The sequence below is a fragment of the Tursiops truncatus genome, chromosome 2 (assembly GCF_011762595.2).
Source record: "Tursiops truncatus isolate mTurTru1 chromosome 2, mTurTru1.mat.Y, whole genome shotgun sequence".
NCBI classification, from domain to species: Eukaryota; Metazoa; Chordata; class Mammalia; order Artiodactyla; family Delphinidae; genus Tursiops; species Tursiops truncatus.
This window is the reverse complement of record NC_047035.1, coordinates 110391006-110413465: the sequence shown is the minus strand read 5'-3', so window position 1 is coordinate 110413465 and position 22460 is coordinate 110391006.

Genomic DNA, 22460 nt, shown 5'->3' with positions numbered 1-22460 from the left:
TTCTCTATGTATAGTATCATGTCATCTGCAAACAGTGACAGATTTACTTCTTCTTTTCCAATGTGAATTCCTTTTATTTCTTTTTCTTTTCTGATTGCTGTGGCTAAAACTTCCAAAACAATGTTGAATAACAGTTGTGAGACTGGGCAACCTGTCTTGTTCCTGATCTTAGTGGAAATGGTTTCAGTTTTTCACCACTGAGAACGATGTTTGCTGTGGGTTTGTCATATATGGCCTTTATTATGTTGAGGTAGGTTCCCTTTATGCCTGCTTTCTGGAGAGTTTTTATCATAAATGGGTGTTGAATTTTGTCAAAAGCTTTTTCTGCATCTGTTGAGATTATCATATGGTTTTTATCCTTCAAGATGTTAATATGGTGTATCACATTGATTGATTTGCGTATATTGAAAATATACCTGGGATAAACCTCACTTGATCATGGTGTATGATCCTTTTAATGTGCTGTTGGATTCTGTTTGCTAGTATTTTGTTGAGGATTTTTGAACCTATGTTCATCAGTGATATTGGTCTGTAGTTTTCTTTCTTGGGGGCATTTTGTCTGGTTTTGGTATCAGGTTGATGGTGACCTCGTAGAATGAGTTTGGGAGTGTTCCTCCCTCTGCTATATTTTGGAAGAGTTTGAGAAGGATAAGTGTTAGCTCTTCCCTAAATGTTTGATAGAATTCGCCTGGGAAGCCATCTGGTCCTGGGCTTTTGTTTGTTGGAAGATTTTTTTTTTTTTTTTTTTTTTTGTGCAGTACGCAGGCCTCTCACTGTTGTGGCCTCTCCCACTGCGGAGCACAGGCCCTGACGCGCAGGCTCAGCAGCCACGGCTCACGGGCCCAGCCGCTCCGCGGCATGTGGGATCCTGCCAGACCAGGGCACGAACCCGTGTCCCCTGCATCGACAGGCGGGCTCCCAACCACTGCGCCACCAGGGAGGCCCCTGTTGGAAGATTTTTAATCACAGTTTCAATTTTAGTTCTTGTGATTAGTCTGTTTATATTTTCTACTTCTTCCTGGTTCAGAGTCGGAAGGTTGTGCTTTTCTAAGAATTTGTCCATTTCTTCCAGGTTGTCCATTTTATTGGCATAGAGTTTCTTGTAGTAATCTCTCATGATCCTTTGTATTTCTGCAGTGTCAGTTGTTACTTCTCCTATTTCATTTCTAATTTTGTTGATCTGAGTCTTTTCCCTTTTTTTCTTGATGAGTCTGGCTAATGGTTTATCAATTTTGTTTATCTTCTCAAAGAACCAGTTCTAAGTTTTATTGATCTTTGCTATCGTTTCCTTCATTTCTTTTTCATTTATTTCTGACCTGCTAACTTTGGGGTATTTTTGTTCTTCTTTCTCTAATTGCTTTAGGTGTGAGGTTAGATTGTTTATTTGAGATGTTTCTTGTTTCTTGAGGTAGGATTGTATTGCTATAAACCTCCCTCTTAGAACTGCATTGCTGCATCCCAAAGGTTTTGAGTCGTTGTGTTTACATTGTCATTTGTTTCTAGGTATTTTTTGATTTCCTCTTTGATTTCTTCAGTGATCTCTTGGTTATTAAGTAGTGTATTGTTTAGCCTCCATGTGTTTGTATTTTTTACAGTTTTTTTCCCTGTTAATTGATATCTAGTCTCATAGCGTTGTGGTTGGAAAAGACAGTTGATACGATTTCAATTTTCTTAAATTTACCAAGGCCAAGGCTTCCCTGGTGGAGCCTCTGCCTGCTGATGCAGGGGACACGGGTTCTTGCCCCAGTCTGGGAGAATCCCACATGCTGCGGAGCGGCTGGGCCCGTGAGCCATGGCCACTGAGCCTGCACGTCCGGAGCCTGTGCTCTGCAGCGGGGAAAAAAATATAATAATAATAATAATTTACCAAGGCTTGATTTGTGATCCAAGATATTATCTATCCTAGAGAATGTTCCATGAGCACATGAGAAGAAAGTTTATTTTGTTGTTCTTGGATGGAATGTCCTATAAATATCAATTAAGTCCACCTTGTTTAATGTATCACTTAAAGCTTGTGTTTCCTTATTTATTTTCATTTTGGATGATCTGTCCATTGGTGAAAGTGGGGTGTTAAAGTCCCCTACTATGATTGCGTTACTGTCAATTTCCTCTTTTATCGCTGTTAGTATTTGCCTTATGTATGGAGGCATTCCTCTGTTGAGTACATAAATATTTACAATTGTTATATCTTCTTCTTGGATTGATCCCTTGATCATCATGTAGTGTCCTTCTTTGTCTCTTGTAATAGTCTTTATTTTAAAGTCTATTTTGTCTGATATGAAAATTGCTACTCCAGCTTTCTTTTGATTTCCATTTGCATGCAATATCTTTTTCCATCCCCTCACTTTCAGTCTGTATGTGTCCCTAGGCCTGAAGTCAGTCTCCTGTAGACAGCGTATATACAGGTCTTGTTTTTGTATCCATTCAGCCAGTCTATGTCTTTTAGTTGGAGCATTTAGTCCATTTACATTTAAGGTAATTATCAATATGTATTTTCCTATTACCATTTTCTTAATTGTTTTGGGTTTGTTATTGTAGGGCTTTTCCTTCTCTTGTGTTTCCTGCCTAGAGAAATTCCTTCAGCATTTGTTGTAAAGCTGGTGTGGTGGTGCTGAATTCTCTTAGCCTTTGCTTGTCTGTAAAGGTTTTAATTTCTCTGTCGAATCTGAATGAGATCTTTGCTGTTTAGAATAATCTCAGTTGTAGGTTTTTGCCTTTCATCACTTTAAAAATGTCCTGCCACTCCCTTCTGGCCTGCAGAGTTTCTGCTGAAAGATCAGCTGTTAACCTTATGGGGATTCCGTTGTATGTTATTTGTTGCATTTCCCTTGCTGCTTTTACTATTTTTTCTTTGTATTTAATATTTGAAAGTTTGATTAATATGTGTCTTGGCATGTTTCTCCTTGGATTTATCCTGTATGGGACTCTCTGCACTTCCTGAACTTGATTGATTATTTCCTTTCCCATATTAGGAATGTTTTCAACTATAATATTTTCAAATATTTTCTCAGTCCCTTTCTTTTTCTCTTCTTCTTCTGGGACCCCTATAATTCGAATGTTGATGCATTTAACGTTGTCCCAGAGGTCTCTGAGCCTGTCCTCAATTATTTTCATTCTTTTTTCTTTATTCTGCTCTGCGGTAGTTATTTCCACTATTTTATCTGCCAGGTCACTTATCCGTTCTTCTGCCTCAGTTATTCTGCTATTGATTCCTTCTAGAGAATTTTTAATTTCATTCACTGTGTTGTTCATCATTGTTTGTTTGCTCTTTAGTTCTTCTTGGTCCTTGTTAAACGTTTCTTGTATTTTCTCCATTCTATTTCCAGGATTTGGGATCATCTTTACTATCATTACTCTGAATTCTTTTTCAGGTAGACTGCCTATTTCCTCTTCATTTGTTTGGTCTGGTGGGTTTTTACCTTGCTCCTTCATCTGCTGTGTGTTTCTCTGTCTTCTCATTTTGCTTAACTTACTGTGTTTGGGGTCTCCTTTTTGCAGGCTGCAGGTTCATAGTTCCTGTTGTTTTTGGTGTCTTCCCCCATTGGGTAAGGTTGCTTCAGTGGGTTGTGTAGGCTTCCTGGTGGAGGGGGCTGGTGCTTGTGTTCTGGTGGATGAGGCTGGATCTTGTCTCTCTGGTGGCAGAACGCGTCTGGTGGCGTGTTTTGGGGTGTCTGTGAACTTATTATGATTTTAGGCAGCCTCTCTGCTAGTGGGTGGGGTTTTGTTCCTGTGTTGCTGGTTGTTTGGCATGGGGTGTCCAGCACTAGAGCTTGCTGGTCGTTGAGTGGAGCTGGGTCTTAACATTGAGACAGAGATCTCTGGGAGAGCTCTTGCTGATTGATATTACATGGGGGCCAGGAGGTCTCTGGTGGACCAATGTCCTGAACTCGGCTCTCCCACCTCAGAGGCTCAGGCCTGACACCCGGCCGGATCACCAAGACCCTGTCACCCACACGGCACTGTCTTCTACAAAGAAATAGAAGATGTCCTTGGTTGCCTTGCTGCCTTCATTCAAGATGTAGTAGATCCTTATTGCATCAACACCAGCTTCATTTAGAAGCTCTTAAATGGTCCATATAAAGAGAAGCAAATTGGAACCATATTACTGACTTGCACCATGATCCCAACACCTAGGAAATTCTTTGATGAATTTAACAGGTCAAAAATCTCTAGATCTCGCATGGAACTCCTTGGTTAGTCTAGAGGGCATCGAGGACCTGACTCTCCAGAGAGCCTCTACCTCTACTACTAGTGCATCCCATTATTTTTAACTTAAAAAATTACCTTTACATGAAGCAATAGATAAATAAACAGTTAGGGAAAGTAGAAGGATAGATTTGGTAGAAATTCTAAAAATTCCGTGTCACAACAAATCCCAGAAATTGCAATACTGTTTATATCTTTGTTTCTTTGGTACTGATTATAGTGGGTTTTTTTTTTAAAATAGTGTTTTTAAAATGTTTTTTGTAGTCAAAAATTTCCCGTAAAATATCTTCACCAGAAATTTCTTTCACTCTATTTGGGAAAAACTTCTGAAGTTTTCCTTCTCCAAAAATCAGGGAAAGTGGCTGCAAGACAGAGAACATTTGACCCACGGCTTTAAAAAGATGACAGAATTGAGTAACTCAGGTTCTATTTCTTCATCTTTATAATGACTGTAATCATTGATAATTTTGAATCTACTAAGATACAAACTATGTCAGAAGATGGTTTGAAGGATTTCATTATAATTAAATTGATCTCCAAATCATCCCATATAGAAGCTTGGTTCAGGTGTGTCAAGGCCCACTGTATAATTGGGAGTTTACATGTTGAAAACAATGTTTTTTAAAGGGTAAATAATAAAAAAGTGCCAACATACAATGCACTCCTTCCCCACAGACATTCAACAATAAATACAGCAATTATTTAGAACTTAGACCATCTAATGTTCACAGGGCTATTGGCTTGCAGTTTTCTTTTCATGTAACGTCTTTGTCTGGATTTGGTATGGGGTAATGCTGGCCTCACAGGATGAATTAAAAAGTATTCCTTCCTCTTCTATTATTTTGGAAGAGTTGGAGAAAGATTAGTGTTGATTCTTCTTTAAATGACTGGTGGACTTCACCAGTGAAGTCATCTGGTTCTGGGCTTCTCTTAGACGGGAAATTGTTTATTATTGATTCAGCCTCTTTACCACATATAGATCTGTTCAGATTTTCTATTTCTTCTTGAGTCAATTTTGGTAGTTTGTGTCTTTCTAGGAATTTGTTTATTTCATCTAGGTTATTCAGTTTTTTGGCATACAGTTGTTCATATTCTCTTATAATCTTTTTTCATTTCTGTGTAGTTGGTAGTAATGTCCCCAATTTCATTTCTGATTTTAGTAATTTGAGTCTTCTTTCTTTTTTCTTAGCTAATGGTGTGTCAATTTTGTGACCTTTTCAAAGAACCAACTTTTTGTTTCATTGATTTTTCTCTATTTTTCTAGTCTCTTATTTTCTTTATCTCTGCTCTAATCTTTACTATTTTCTTCCTTCTGCTTGCTTTGGGTTCAGTTTGCTCTTTTTTTCTAGTTTCTTAAGATATAAAGTTATCGATTTGAGATCTTTCTTCTATTATAACATAGGCATTTACAGCTAAAATTTCCATCTAAGCACTGCTATTGCTGAATCCCAGAAGTTTTGGTATGTTGTGTTTTTGTTCTCATTGTGTCAAAGTGTTTTCTAACTTTCTCATCTCCCTTGTGATTTCTTCTTTGACCCACGGGTTGTTTAAGAGTGTGTTGCTTAATTTCCAAATATTTGTGAATTTTCCAGCTTTCCTTCTGTTGTTGGTTTCTAGTTTCATTCCATTGTGGTCAGAGAAGATCCTTTGGATGATTTAAATTTTAAAAATTTATTGAGACTTGTTTTGTGACCTAACATGTGGTCTATCCTGGAGAATGTTCCATGTGCATTGAGAAGAATGTATACTCTGCTAATCTTGGGTGGGGGGTTCTGTATGTGCCTGTCAGGTCTATTTGGGTTATAGCTCTGTTCAGGTCCTTTATTCCCTTATTGATCTTCTTTCTAGTTGTTCTATGCATTATTGAAAATGGGGTATTGAAATCTCCAACTATTATTGTAGAACTGTGTATCTCTCCCTTCAGTTCTGTCAGTGTTTTCATCATGTACTTTGGGACTCTGTTGTTAGGAGCATTTTTGTTTATATCATTATATCTTCTTGATGGATTGATCCTTTTATGAATATATAATATCCCAATCTCTTGTAACAATTTTTTATCTAAAATCTATTTTGTTTGCTGTTAGTATGTATAGCCACCCAGCTCTATTTTGGTTACTATTTGCATGGAATATCTTTTTCTATCCATTCATTTTCAGCCTATTTGTGTCTTTTGGGGGGGTTTCCAGTATAGGGTTGCCAGATTTAGCAAATAAAAATATAGGATTCCCAGTTAAGTTTCAATTTTAAGATACAGTGAGTAATTCTGTGCAATATTTGGAGTGCATTTATACTAAAAAAAATATTCATTTTTTAATCTGAAATTCAAATTTAACTGGGCATCCTGTATTTTATTTGGGAATCCTATTCCAATAAGAATTTAAAGATATAGGCCCTACCCTCTGAGAACTTCTGATTTAAGGGGAAAAATTAGGACCTACCTTGGCAAGGCTCCTAGTTCAAGGAGGAGAATGGAGATGGGAAGAGGCTACACAATCTTACCATGAGGTAAGGGGAGTTGGCCAGGCCTTTGCCTCAGGGTGCCTGCTCCTTCCTGGGTCTCCCAAGTTTCCCTCCCACTCAATGCATTGTAGAACTGGGAAGTCCCAGCTAGCCCACATTAGGGACAAGGTCTGTGGGAAAACAGGGCACTCACAACCCCCAAATCACCCACTTTCACGTGTGCATGCACACACCACAGCACACTCATGTTCACAGGCACACCCTTTACTATATACGCATTTCACACACTACCATACACACAGGCCCGCCAAACACGCTAGCAGGATAAACACGGTCTCGTACATGCAGACCCACTGAAACATGTTCCACTCACACCGACACGTGGTCCTGCACATGAGTGCATCCCTGTTGACGCTCACTCAACGCTGTACACAATAATAGATCACAGTCACAACAAACCTCGCACTCTCTGCCCGTCCTTTCTCAAGCTCTAGATGTGTGTGTGTGTAGGGGGGAGGGGGACATTTTTTTCCTGCTATCTCTATCTGGATAACTGTCCATCTTCCACTCTCCCACCCCAGCCGTCTGCCTCCCTCCCTGCAGGAAGGCTGAGGGACGATGGGCAGGTGGGCCTGGTCTCCATGACAACCAAGGACTCTCTTCTCTGGAAGGAGAAGGTGCTGGGAGGCAGTGTTGGCTTTTGCCCAGGTCCTTGCTCTTCGTGGGGCTGGGGGTGAGGCCAGTGGGGGGAGTAGGGGGAGGAAGGGATGGGATGACCATCTGAATCTGGGAGAGTGGAGCTGCAGGCCCTGCCCAAGTCCTCTAAAGTGGCAGATGGGCATCATGGTGCCTGAGAGGAACTGGGAATAAGGGGCAGCCCAGTGTGGCATATGCAGGAGAACCCCCGCCCCCCACTCCCCCAGCACAACCCGCTGCTGATCTCCTTGAGCCACCCTCAGATCTGGTTCTGGAAAAGTCCCTTTCAAAGCTCCCTTTCCTGGGCCCCCCTGAGTGCTGAGAGGTGAAGCTGTGCTGGGGGTGTGGGAGAGGTACAGACCCCTTAAAACCACCAGGGCTCTTGTGCACTTTGTGTGCCATTCCCTTGGGGGAGAGTGTAGCCCCTCCTACATTTCTGTTTTGGATCCTATCCTTGGTGGCTGGTAGGGAAGATTACCCTGATTGTGCTACAGGAATTCCATAAAGAGTGGGTGCTAATTTGTGCAAACCCCAAACAGGGTGAGGAGGGCTGGGCTCTGGTTCCTCCGGGCGCCTCAGGTTGTCCTGGCTCTTCCCTCATATCGGACACATTAATACGAAGACCAGCTTATGCCAGGCTCCCTGCCCTCGAGGTCCGGAAAGCTGACCTGAAAGCGAGGGGTTTAGGGAGGGCAGCTAGAGAGAACCCCCACTAGCAAGGAGCAGAGAGGAAGAACATGGGTTGGTTTGGTCGTGGAGGACTGTGCTTGGAGAGGGAGGAGGATGTGTGTTCCGCTTGATCCCTGATCCCTCTTGAAGAAAGAATGGGCAGATTGGCTGCAGGGAGTGCAGTTAGCTGACAGCCTCCAGCACCTTCTGTCCACAGAATATTAAGCCTTATCTTCCCAAGCAGCCCTCAGCCAATGACTAAGCACCGCAAGTTTCAAGGGCCTGCCCGTTTCAGCCCACAGCAGGACTCCTCAGACGGCAGTCTGGGCTTCAGAGCTCCCTGTGGGTAGGGGCTGGTGGAGATGTTGCCAGACCTGCATCTCTGTCTGAGGCTCTTCCTGCCAATCCTGCTTCCTCCCTCCCCATCTTTCACAAGTTTAAGCCGCAGCCAAGCTCTTGCACTCCTAACTCCATCTCAATGTCCTCTTACCAGAGGGCCCAAACTGACACAGATGTCAAGAGCCGCACTCGTGGACCCTCGCGCGCACGCCACACTTCTGGGGGAAACAGTTCCACTTGAGCCCTAGAGTTAAGAAGGATGCGGGCCGCCCCGCCCCCTGCTGGACACGCTGCGGAACTACACCTCCATACTGCAGCCGGTGGGGAGCATGGCGTGGTCTCGCTGAGGCATCGGGCTCAGAGACTGTTCGCTGTGAGAACTTCAGGGATCACTGTACCAACAGGGAAACTGAGGCCCGGAGGAGTAAAGGATCAAACACATAAAAGGCCGTGGGGGACATCCTGCCACCACCAAGGTCGTTTCCTCTGCCCCCCATCTTGTCCCTTCAGCTCTTCTGTGTGTGCTGGCGTGGGTACCATCCGCTGTGCCCGCTTTTCCTTCCGTGGTGGGCATCCTTGCTCACACTGGCCTTCATCCCCACTCCTAGGACCCCTGTGACTGCCTCCCCATAGGTGCTTTTGGTCCACCCACCTCTCTGCAGCCAGGGTGACCTTCCTGGATCTCAAGTCAAACCCCATTCCTTTCCAGCCTAAAGCCCACCGTGGCACCCCGCCTGTAAGGTCCACTGCAGTGGGTCCCACCTCCCTCACTCCGCACCCTCACCCAGTTGTCACCGAGCACACGAAAACTGCAAAAGCCCCAAGTCCCCAGCCAGTGATGCTGTTTCTTCCACATATACTGAGCCCCCTGCGCCCGATGGCCCGTCTCAGAGCCCGGCTCACATCCTCCTCCCCTCCTCTCCCTGAGCCTGCGCACTGACCTTTATCTGACACGGCAGGTGCAGTCATTTCTTAGTGCTGCTGTAACAAAATGCCACAAACCCGGAGGCTTAACGACAGTTTATTCTCACACAGCTCTGGAGGCCAGAAGCCCGAAGTCAGTCTCGCTGGGCTAACATCGAGGTGTCCGCAGGGCCGCTTCCATCTGGAGGCTCATATTTAGCCCACCTATTCAGGCCAGTATTCAGTAGGGGGGCGTTCAATCCAGGCTCTCAGAGCGTAAGAAGGGGGACGAGGTCTTTATTTTCCTGAGCCTAATTGACCTTTATCGAGGTACCCCAGCGTGTATTGTTTTTCCACACCACCAAGTAATTCTCCATTTCTCAGCGGACACTGACGGGATGCCCAGAAATTTTAACTCAATTCTGACACTATCTACCTGGAGATGGTATCAAATCCCACAAGTTAAGGGCTCAGTCCTACAAGACTGCCTCCCCCTCCGACTTCAGACGCCAATTACAAGTCCCAGGTTACCACCTGTGCTTCTGACCGGCTGGCTATAGATCAGAGGTAGCTACGACCCCTCTGCAGGTTTGATCAATTTGCTAGTGCAGCTCACAGAATGCGGAGAAACATTTACTTACATCCACCAGTTTATTATAAAAGGATGTCATTTAGGAACAGCCAGATGGAAGAGATGCACAGGGCAAGGCATGTGGGAAGGGCACGCAGCTTTCATACCCTCTCAGCACGCCACTCTCCCCAAATCTCCATGTGTTCACCAACCCAGAAGCCCATCCACTCTGGTTTTTCAAGAGTTTTTATAGAGCTTAATCGGTAGCCCTTCCCCCACTTCGCAGAGGTCAGTAGGTGGGTCTGGAGGTTCCAACCCTCTAATCACTTGGTTTTTCTGGTGACCAGCCCCATCCTGAGGCTGTCTAGAGCCCCACCCTAAGTCATCTCATTAGCCTACACTCAGGTGTGCTCAAAAGAGACTCCTAACACTCAGGAAATTCCAAGGGTTTTAGGAGCTCTGTGCCAGAAATGGGCGACAAAGACCATGTATACATATTTTTACAACACTGGCACACCAGCCAAGGGTGTCAGCAAGAAGTTGACCGTGGACTGCCCAAAAGACACAAGAGAACTGTTAAGTAGAGCTGTTTCCTAGGCCTCTGGCAGTAAAGGAGAATCCACCCTCACAGGCTGTGTCCAAAATGGGGCAGTCACGGAAGAGCACAGATAGGACGTTAAGACCTGCGCTTGCTTAAAGCCGGCAGGGAAGTGGTTGGGACTGGGGGAAATTTAGAGTTTTCGACGCAGAGCGCAGGGATGTGAGGATCTTGAAGTGAGCCCTGATGATCTGCTTGTGAGTGGACAGTTCCCAAGCAGACAGTCTTAACAGACAGTCTTAGCATTCCTGGAGCAAGTAACTAAGGCATTTTTGCTTGGTCTCTCGGTTGACACAGGGACCGGAAATCCTCTTAGTTCGCTCACCTCACAAATGACTTTAGCTGCATAAGGTCACCGCCTCCCTACTGGGCCCTGCTGCTCCCTGACAGGGGCTGCAGAGAGCAGAGACGCCCCTCGGGCGTGGTCCCACTGCAGGGATCCCCCCGCCCAGGCTGCGAGGGCCCCCAGCTTGTGGTTTGTCTGACAGGGTTCACTGAGGCTGTCCCTCGGAGGCTCTGGTTCTTCCCACTCCAGCCCTCGGGGCCCACAATGCCAGTCTGTCCTGCCAGCTCATCAGGGAAGCCACAGGCAGTGCCAGGGGCCCTTCCTGAAACAACGTCTTCAGTGACTACGAGGGCAGGGGGAGGGCTGGTGCCTGTGATGGGATGGCTGGGCCTGCCCAAGGCTGGACGGTGTGCGAAGGGGCCTCCCACCTCAGCCCCTGCTGTGGGGCAGGGGGAGGGGGTGAGGTGCGGGGGGAGCCAGGCCCTGGAGGGGGTCGTGGAGGAGCAGAATGGAAACAACAGCCCTGCAGGACTGGGACTAGCAGAGGCCTGGCTGGGAAGAGCTGGAAGACACCCAAACAGGAAACAGCACAGGGGCTCTGGCTCCTCGAACCTGAGCCTTAGGGTGGGCAGGGAGCAGACAGAGTCCTGCTGGGAAGGCCTGATGTCTGGGCCCACTTTCTTATTCCACCTCTAATTAGCTGTGTGGCCTTGGACAAGACAGCACCCAGGAATGCTCAGGTGGGAAGGGACTGTTAAGAGAATCGAGCTCTCCTGGGTGCACACTGAAACCACATGGAGACTTTAAAATGCAGATGTCAGGGCCCCACCCCAGAAAGTCTGGCTTAATTCGCTTGGGGGGACAAGGCCTCAGCATCTGTAGTTTTGAAAAGCTTCCCAGGTGGCTTTCCTGTGCACCTGGACTGAGAAGCAGCATGTCCTTCAGTCTACAACTTTCGGTGTTGATACCCCTGGGTGTGGTATCACACCTTTCAGAGTCAGACAGGCCTGGGTTCAAATCCCAGCTCTGCCATTTACTAGCTGTGGAGGGTGACCTTGTCTGACCTTGGCTCCAAACACTGGGGCCCCTTCCTGGCTGTTAGTACTTTGAGTAACTTAACTGTCAGCTTACTCAACCTCTCTGAGCCTCAGCTTCCTCATCCACAAAGTGAGAGCAACACCTTTTTCACTTGATATCTGGCAGACAAGGAGAATGAGACTCGGAGATGTCAACGCACTCCCTTGGGGCACTGGTGACTGTATCAGAGCCGGGAGCGCCCAGGTGATCGATTTGTCTGTGAGCCACCTTCTCCTGGAAGCTCACTGTCACTCACTTGCCCACTTTGGGGAGTGGGAAGGGGAGGGCTAGACCCTCATCTATTTGAGGAAAGCCCTGAGCTTATGAAACACACCAGCTCCTGATTTCCAAATAGACTTTTTGGTTTTAAACTTTTTTCTTTTTGTTATGAATATCGGTAGAAAATGTGGGGGAAAAATTCAGAAAATTATAGAAAAGCAAAAAAAAGAAAGAAAGAAAGAAGAAAGAAAGAAAGAAAGAAAGAAAGAAAGAAAGAAAGAAAGAAAGAAAGAAAGAAAGAAAGAAGGAAAGAAAAGAAAAAGAAGAAACAAAATAACAAAAACAAAACAAAACACACAAAGTACCAAATATATGGTCAGTCAAGTTTTTGCTTTGGCATATTGCTTTTAAATTTCTTTCTTTGCAATTTTCTTGGTAGACTTGAGTTTATACCATTAAGACAATTTTGTATGATATATATTTATTTATATTATGAGTATGTACATTTATGAGTATTTTCTCACATCATTAAATTTTTTTTTGCAAACATCTTTTTTTTAAGGCCTCATAATAGTCCTTCTGAGGGGCCCTAGAGTCATAACTATTGCCCTGCTGTGGAACAGTTTCCATTTTCCCAATTATAAGAACTGTCGTGAGGTACATTTTCTAACGTAAATCTTTCCTTACACATCTGTGCCTATTTCCTTAGGACACATTCCTAGAAGAGAAATTGCTGGGTGAAAGGAAACAAGCATTTCTAAGCTACAGATTCTCAAGTCGCTCTCCAGACGGACTTACCAACTCACGCCCCAGTGTCCCACCCCACACGGGGCATCGCCGAATAGGAGGATGCTTTGCAGCTTAATAGTTATTTCTTTGATTTCTCATGAAGGTTAGCATCTTTCTCCATGTGCTTCCTGTCATTTGCTAACGGAGAATTCAAAGCCTCTAACCCAAGGCCAGGGTCACACAGGCTGTGAAGGGGACATTCTAGCCCCCAGCTTTCCTCCATTGTGGGGATCTGCCGGTGTGAGAGTCAACAGTTCTACAGCCCCTGCCTCCCCCAAAGCCCAGGCCTGACTCTGCGTGTGCTGTGATAGGGAGTTTGGAATAAGAGGGCAGGGTTGTTTCTCCAGGAACCTGGACAATTGTCCCAGCCTGGGCAATGGCAGTCATGGGTCTTAGAACTGGAACGCTTTTCCTGCTAGGACGGTGCAGAGGAAGGGGCCGGGGGGTAAAGCTCTGTTCAGTGCTGGCAACCACCTTCTCTGGGGGGAACTCCCTGGTTTCCAGGTGGGCATCTCCTGAGGGTTTTGCTTGGGGCCCTCAGCAGAACTCAGCCGAGATTCCTGCTCAGGATTGCCCCCACCTGCTCCCGGTCCTGAGGCACGAATCCCTGGACGGTCCTTCGAACAGTTGCCTCTGAGTCCAGTCCCCTTGACCTCCCAGCTGCTCACCCCAGTTCCCCAAATGGGACCAACGGCACCACCTACTGGCAAAGTTAAAATCTCTGTGTTACTTGCCTCTTCTCCCTCCTTCTCCCCATATCCCAATAGTACCAGGACCTGACCAGTCCACCTGCTGAGCTTCTTCTGACCATCACTGCCTCTCCAGCCTGTCACTGCCATGCTCACCTTCCCACTGGACTACTGCATAGCCACCAACTTGCTCTCCCCACATCCTTCTTGTCCCCTGTAATCCTTTCTCCCTTAGGAAATCAGAGGGACCTTTCTAGGATTCCAGTGTGATCTAGCCATCCCCTGCTTATAACCCTCAATGGCTCCCCGTTCCTCTTAGGAAATATCCAAACCTCCTTCCATGGCTTGTAAGATCCTGAGTGGTCTGGCCCCTGCCCTGGTCTCTCTCCTCATCTCTGACAGCTCCCCTCACCTGCAATCCTCACTGTACCACGTATGGGGCATGAAAGTGCCAGGAGCTCTCTCACTTTTTCGCCTTTGCCCGGGCTGCTTCCTCTGCCCCTTTGCTGGACTCACTCCTACTAACACTTCAAAACTCTGCTAAACATCACCTCCTCCAAGAAGCCTTCACCCTCCTATTAGTTTCTTGTGGCTGCTGTAACAAATGATCACAAACTGAGTGTCTTAAAAGGATTCAAATTTACTCTTACAGTTCTGGGGACCGTTAAGTCCAAAATGAGTCTCACGGGGTCAAATCAAGGTATTGGCAGGAGTGCACTCCTTCTGGAAGGTTCAGGGGAGAATGTGATCTTTGCCTTTTTCAGCTTCTGAGGTCACCTGCATCCCTTGCTTCGTGGCCACTTCCTCCCATCATTCCAGCCTCTCTTGTTTCCATCATCTGTCTCTTCTCTCTCTCTGACCCTCCTGCCTCCCTCTTATAAGGACCCTTGTGATTACATTGGTTCCACCCAGATAATCCAGGATAAACTTCCCGTCTCAAGATCTTTGATTTAATCACATCTGTAAAGTCTCTTTTGCAACATAAGGTAATGTTCACAGGTTCTGGGGATTAGGACACAAACGTCTTTGGGGGGAACCGTTATTCAGCCTACCACACCACCCCCTCTCCCTCGGTTACGGTTGAGATGCACTTCTTCTGTGCTTACACAGCTCTCTGAGATCTCCTCTTTACTGGAGCACATCTCCCTCTATGCAATTCTCCCTTCTCTTGTCTGACTGCCCTGCTAGGCTGAGCTGCAGTGACTGGGCTGTCCTATGTGCCCCTATGTTCCAGGGCCTGGCACCGTGCCTGGCGTGTAAGCAGTGCTCCCTGAATGTTTGTCAAGTGAATGAATGGCAACCTCTCTGCTTCTTCAGTCACCCGAAGGCTGGCGGCAGGAAGCCCAGCTCGTGGGCAGTCTCTGTAACAACCCAGCACCACGGTTGGGATGCAAGCGTCCCTCTTCCCTGCTCTCTGCCGCTCAGGGGCAGAGACCCCAGGCAGCCCACCAAGTTGTGAGATCTGCTTAAGCAAAAGTCTGGAGGTAAGACCAACGATATTGTAATCAGAGAGGCTGACAATTTGGGGTGGCTGAAGCCTGAGATTCTGTGAAAAGGAATGGAGGAGGAGGCTAGAAATGAGGCCGGAAAGGGTCCTTATCATGTTTGGGGTGCCTCAAATGTGTGCAGGAGGCTGTCTTCCATGGGGAGGAGGTGGTTCCAGCCAGCTGGTGCTAAAAAGACTGAAGACTCATGAGCACACACACTCTGCACACAGCCTCCCTCTGATGGGGCTGTCACCGAGGCAACAGATGAAGCTGGTTGCCCAGCAACAAGACCCTGTCTCCCCCATCCCTCCTATGGCCATTTCTGCCCCTTGGGAGCTTTGAGCCCTTTCTAGATTGCTCCAGTGTTTAGATGGGGCCAGATTCCCTCTGTGTCCAAATGCCAAGAGTAACAGATGAAAGGGCTGTTTTGCGGTGGTTGGGGTCAGGGCCGTGGATTCAGCGTCAGGAGAGAGGAGGACCAAGGTGGCCTAGCTGAGAAGGGGAACAAGGGGGTGTTTCAGCCTCTCTCTTTCCTGGGTGTTTTTCCTTTTCCATTTTACTAAAGTGAAGCAGGAAGAGCACCAGCCTGGGAGTCAGGAGAACTGCTGCCGTGGCCTGGATCTGCCTCTCGCCTGCTGAGTGTTTCGAGCAAAGGATGTTTCCTCCCTCCTTCTCAGTTTCTGCATCTGTGACAGTAGGGTTTGGGCAAGCTGATCGCCAAGGCCCCTTCTGGGCCTGACATTCTGTGATTCCAGAACCTCAGGGGCAGAGATGGACAAGACACCAGATCCGAGGTTCCAGCCAGGGGTCTGCCCTACCCTACCCCACTAACCCTGCAGCCTCTGGTCTTGGTCTATGGGGAGAGTGGGAAGGAGGGCCATTTGGCTCTGAGCATCACCTTGATGAAGGGCCCTAAATCCAGACTTCAGATGTCACACCAAAGAAGGTTCTAGTCACTCTCATGTTTCATAAGTGAAAAGTATTAATCAGTAATCATAAGCATTTAAAATAAGCTGCAGTCTTTGTAACTCTAGTTGCCATTTTTCATTTTTCAAATATATCTCACTCTAAAGAAATCAAAACAGCCCAGGTGTCCGTCTACCTGCGAGGGTCCTAGCTCGCCAGTCCAGGGGGCTAGCTGCTCAGTGGCCCTTCCAGGGGATCTGGGGGTCTGGGCGGCCTGGAGATGATGTGGGACCTTCAGAGGGAGTGATGTGGCTGGTCAAGGGCCAGGTCTGTGGGGGGCAGTAGGGGAGCTGAGTGTTGAGGACAAATTGAGGCTGAGAAGGCAGAGCTGGGGGAGGGGCTTCCCAGACACCCACTTATCCCTCTGCTCCCAAAGCCGGGAGCGATACTACCTTACGCACAGTCCACGTGGGGATCTGGGGACTAAGGAGCTCCAAGATACAAGCCACCCCTAGTGCCAGGCTGCACCTTGAGCCTGCACTGAGGACGCCTAGGGTTATTCTCTGGGTCTACCGATGCCCAGCACACTGAGAGTGAGGACTGGGGTGGACTGGGCTGGGGGTTGGGCACTCACACTGAACGAGGCCCTAGAGCATCCTGACTCTGCGCCCTTTGAGCTGCCTCTCTTTGGGGTCAGGCCTTAGCTTCTCCCAGCTGTGTCTTCCCCACCCACCTTGGCAGATGATGCGTGGGGAACTCCGTTCAGGGTCACTGAAGGGGTGGACACCCTGGGCCCCCTTCCCCTGGAGAGTCAGGAGCCTCCTCTCCACCCAGACACACACCCAGCACGGCTGTGGGAAGCCAATCATCGCAACCTCTTCGAGCAGGCTCTGCCCACCAAACAGCCCACACCTGTGGTGGAGGCGGCAGCCTGCAGGCGGGACAGAGATGGGAAGTATAAGGAGAGTAAAGTGTCTCCCTCTGGGATGCATGTGGCCTGGGTTCAATCCCTGGCTCTGTCATGACTGCAGGAAAGCAGCATGCCCTCTTTAGTCTCAGGGTCCCCCTCTGGAAAAGCTGGATTCTCCAGAACCCCTTCCATCTCAAATGTCCTCTGGCTCCAGAGGGTCCTCCCCTGTCTGCTGGAAAAAGCCTTCCCCTGGAGCGACTGGGAGATTTGTTCTGAGACAGCACCACCTGCTGGCCATTCTGGGAATGATGCCCATCCTTTCTCAGGTGACCCTAGAATCCCAGAACTCAGTGGTGTCAAAATGTACCCGTTGAGCCTTACTTTGCACCTGGAACATTTCATTAAAAGCTTACAGCAAATTGTACTAGATAGGTGCTATTGTGTTCCAATTTTATAGATTATGCAACTGAACTTTAGAGAGGTTAAATAATTTGCCTAAGATGGTCTGAGGTGGGGCTGAAATTCAATGCTGCCATTCTGACTCCATAGCCCCTCACATCACCAAGTAGCCCCCATGACAGGCAGGTTTCAGAGTCCTGAAGCCCAGGCAGAGTGACTTGCCAAGGCCACATAGCAAGTCAATGACAAAGCTGGGAGAAAATCTAAATCAACTAGAGGGAGCATTACACCAAGCTTGCTTCTGGGGCTCGTCTGAGCAACGCTGCATTTTCATGTGGCAAAATGAAGTAGCTTCAAATCTGCCTCAGGCAAGGAGGTTTCTCTATAGAGAACTCTCAGCTTCAAGCACACCTGGGGCCTGGCATCTCTCCTCTCCACCTCTTGGCCGGCTCTACCTTCTTCCAGGTCTGGAAAACCTACCAAGTGTAGTTTGCACCCTCCAGGAAGCAGGAAGCATAGCAGGACTGAGAGAAGCTAAGTGACTTGCCCGTGGTCACCAGCAGTTTCGTGGAGGAGCTGGGGCTGCAGTGGAGTGACCCAATTGCCAAGTGACCCAAGAGCTCAGGGCCTTTCCCATTCCGTCCTCCCTGGGGCCCCTCCCCCCCCGCCCCACAGAAGGCTCGAGCTGGTTCTGCCAGAGGCTAGCCAAGGGCCAGAGTGGAAGCAGGAGGGAAGGAGCTGGAAGTCTTTGCTCAAGACAGCAGGAGGGCTTGGTGCTACAAGAGCAGACACATGAAACAACCCGCCAATAAAAAGGAAAAAAAAAACAACAAGCATGTAAAGTCCAGCTCTAAAACGCCAGGAAGGAAGGTTAACAGATTAAAAACTGCTAATCCAAACTCTCAGAGAGCTGCACACTACACAGCAAGATGCCCTCAGTGGTGCGATGTCACTGATGTCACTGGCCACCTCGAGGGACAGTGTAGACAGATATATACACAACAGAAGGTAATATACCAACATACTGACAGTGTTATTTCTGGGTAGTAGGGCTAGAAGTGATTTTTCATCTCCTTGCTTGTATGTATTTTCTACTTTTTCTGCAAATAATCTGTATTGCTCTTGTAATAGAAAAAAAATATCTGCAAAAAAAGAAAGAAGGAGGGTATCTATGATTTGGGGAAGAGGAGGAAGAATTCCTTAAACTATGAAAATCATAAACGAATAAAGAAAAGATTAGTAAGTTAGACTAAAGATATTTCCCATTCATATAACAGACAAGGGATTAGGATATGATGTAGGAAGAGCCCCTATCAAGCATAAGAAAAAGATAAATAAATCAAGATAAAAATGGGCTAAGAATATGAAAAGCAATTTGCAGAAGAGGACATCCAAGTCATTGATAACTACATGAAAAGGTGTTCACCCTCACTTGTACCACTGCTCATTCATCATACTGGCAAAAATGGCAAAGTCTGAAAAGCACTGAGTATTGGTAAAGAGGTAGACACATGAACACTCTCGTGTGCTGCTAGAAGGAGTGTAAATTAGGCCAACTTGGAAAGCAATTTGGCAATTGTGATAAATTTGAGAGTACCCACAGCAGCTTCATTTTGACATGTATCCCTAGAGAAATGCTCACATATATGTGCAGGGAGAGGTACATGCAGTGGTGGTGCTGGAGCTGACTTGTACCAGCTCAAGAGATGGATTGTGTCAACTCTTCCCAACTCTGCATTCAGTGACGTCACGTCAGTAGCTTGAAATCAGTCATGGTGAGATTATTTATACCCTGGAAATCAACGAACACTACAGACCAGGGCTCTTTTTTACAGAAAGCTGATGGCTAAACATTTACCAGTACACCACTGCAAAGATGCTCTTTGCAGCTCTGATTTTAATAGAAAGACATTGGCTAATCCACATGTCCATTAACAGAAGAGATGAATAAAATGTGGTATACTTATTCTATAAAATAGTGTACAGACATTAAAAGAAAAGAATTAGATTTATATATCAACAAGGACTGACCTAAAAATCACACTGTTAAAAAAAAGGTGACTGAAATATTTAGTAGGATGCTATGCAGATTAAAAATGATAATTAATACTATTTATGTAACGTATGTCTGTATTTTGAATTGACTGGAAGAATAAACACCAGATTCATTGTGGTAGTTGCCTTTGGGGAGAGGAAGGTGAGAAGAAGGAGATAGGGGACTTTATGTGAGGTGTTTTATTTCTTTTATTTACTAAAATAATTCTGACAAAATATTAATGACTATCATTATAGATGGTAGAGTTGCACATATTTGTGATGGTCTCTATTTTCTGTATTTTTAAAATAAAGGGAGCAGTGCTATGAACTTTCTTGCTCTATCTGTGGTTACTGGGTGCAGTTGATTTACATGAACTCGCTTTATGAGGAGGCATGAGTACTTGGGCTCCTCTAGCTGATTGTCTTTATCAATCCTGTAGCTAATAAAGTTGTCCTCTTTGCACTGGCTGCCAGGAAGCTCAGCAGCAGATATCTGGCCTATCTCTAGCAACTGTACTGGATCTCCCAGTTTGTATTTACCTCATTCCTTATTTTATCTTCTCTTTCTTACCATTACTTCCCCTTTGTTGTGATTTCTCTTATTTTTCAAATCCATCAGATATATAAGATGTGATCCAAACTGAGAGAAACTATCCTGATTGCTTACCTAAAACATTAGCTAGTATTTGTAGCTTTTTTTTTGTTTTTTGTCCTGGCCTAAAGGACCGGGCGTGGACAGAGGGCAAATACTAGCTAAGGTCAAGGCTAACGTCAGTGGAGGAAAAGGTCAGCATAAGACCAGCAAGGGGCAGGACCAAGGCAGGATCAAGAGCATAACAAGGCAACATTTGTTCATTCATTCATTCATTCATTCATTTTCATTCACTAAGTAACTGTTGAGCGCCAGGCACTGGGTCAGAGGCAGGCAGGCTGCGAGAGAAGAAAAAAATGCACTGTGTTGGGCAGTGAAGACAGGCCAGGTAGGAGGCTAGCAGCAGCTACCGGTGGCCCACTTAGACCCCCAGGCTCTAGAATTACCAAAACCCAACACAGAGTGGCAGAGGATCTGGGCTGGAGGTGGCAGACTGTTCCCACTTTGACAGGACTCCATGCAGGTCCCTGAACACCTTGGAAGTCCTTGGGGTAGCTGAGCCAGGATTCAATTTACAAAAAGTCACTCCACACACACACACACACACACACACACACACACACACACACACAAACACACTGCAATTAGATGACAGAATCTTACACCGAGTTCGGGGAAGTCTAGGAGCAAGTCACTCGTCTCTAGATGTGTTTCTTTTTTTTTAAGATTTAATTTTATTTATGTTTGGCTGTGTTGGGTTTTCATTGCTATGCACAGGCTTTCTCTAGTTGTGGCCAGTGGGGGCTACCCTTCCTTGTGGTGTGTGGGCTTCTTGCGGTGGCTTCTCTTGTTGCAGAGCATGGGCTCTAGGCACGCGGGCTTGAGTAGCTGTGGCATGCAGGCTCAGTAGTTGTGGCACGCAGGCTCAGCAGTTGTGGTGCACGGGCTTAGTTGCTCTGCAGCATGTGGGATCTTCCCGGACCAGGGCTCGAACCCATGTCCCCTGCATTGGCAGGCGGATTCTTAACCAGTGCGCCACAGGGAAGCCCTCTAGATAGGTTTCTTCAATGGCAAGGAACACTACAATTCCTTGTCTGGTCAACCTCCAGACAGAAAATGTGAAGGGGGAGGAGTGGAATATAATGGACAGTCAACAAGACAGTGGTTCTATATTCAGAAAAGGGCTTCGAGCCCATTTTTCACCTGGAGAACTGAGGGTGGCCAACACAGTTCCTGTTGGAATTTTGCCCTGGAAAATGAGTGACACAAGCTGGCAAGAGAGGAACATCAGAGTGGGGTGAGGTCTGGGTGTTTAGGAGACCCCGTGCTGAGGAAATGGGACCTTTCTGGAGGAAATGCCAAGTCTCTGAGTGGCCGCTGGCCCTCACAGGCTTTCTGGGTGCAGGCACAGCTGTCGTCACTTTCTGCAGCACGACCTTGGGCTGGGGGCTGGGGATGTCCGGGCCTGAGCTCAGGAGGCGACCTCGGCTCCCGCCGCCCACCCCCCTGGGGGGCCCACAGCCTCCCAGACAGGCCTCATTGACCCTGGATCTTTACCCTACTGACCTGGACGATGGGATTTCTCTCTCCTGAAAAAGGAATGTTTCTGCCAGGACCAAAGGAAGGGGAAACCTCTTTGGCTCCTTCAAGGGCTTCCCTGGCTGCTACTCTGTCCCCTTTCCCAGGATTACCACCCTTCCTACCCTGGTCCAGGCAGGGCTCCAAGGGGAGGAAGGAGAGAGTCTGGTTGGGGAGCAGTGGGTCTCAGCCTCGGAGAGCTTCTGGGCTGGTGGGAGAGGCCAGTGGCGAAACCCCATTCTTTATCTCACGAACTTTAAAATGTGGGGAGTGGACTTCCCTGGTGGCGCAGTGGTTGAGAGTCCGCCTGCCTATGCAGGGGACACGGGTTCGTGCCCCGGTCCGGGAGGATCCCACATGCCGCAGAGTGGCTGGGCCCGTGAGCCATGGCCGCTGAGCCTGCGCGTCCGGAGCCTGTGCTCTGCAGTGGGAGAGGCCACGGCAGTGAGAGGCCCGCGTACCACCAAAAAAAAAAAAAATGTGGGGAGTGACCATACCGAGACAGGCAATGCAATTCAATTCATGATTCAGTTCACAGGATTGAATTTACTACCTCATGGCTGCCAGGGACTGGGCTGGGTGCAATAGGGAGGCCACAGACTTTGGAGTCATATAAAACCCAGACCTAACATTTATAGCAGCAAATGCCTTTATATATCAATGCAGTGAAAAAGTGAAAATAAATGAACTAAGCCCCTAGATTGAAAAGTTAGAGGAAAATCCATGAAGGCTCAGGGTCTTCATTTATTTGTACCTTCCTCACTGACTGAATACTCTGCATGTGCTGGGCATCGTGACTTTATTTATCATAATAACTCCTTCAAACCTCAGAGTCCCACGAAGGAGGGACTATTATTTCCACCATTTCATAGATGCAGAAAATGAGGCACAGAAAGGTCACTACTAGTCAGTGACTTGACTCCATTGCTCGACTCCTGCAGTGAGCAGGGCCTGGCGCCAGGCACCAGAGGGAGCACGGAGATGTCACTGTGCCATCCCCATCCTCTTAAGAATTTAGGGTCAACTTGGGGTGTGGTGCCCTTCCCCGG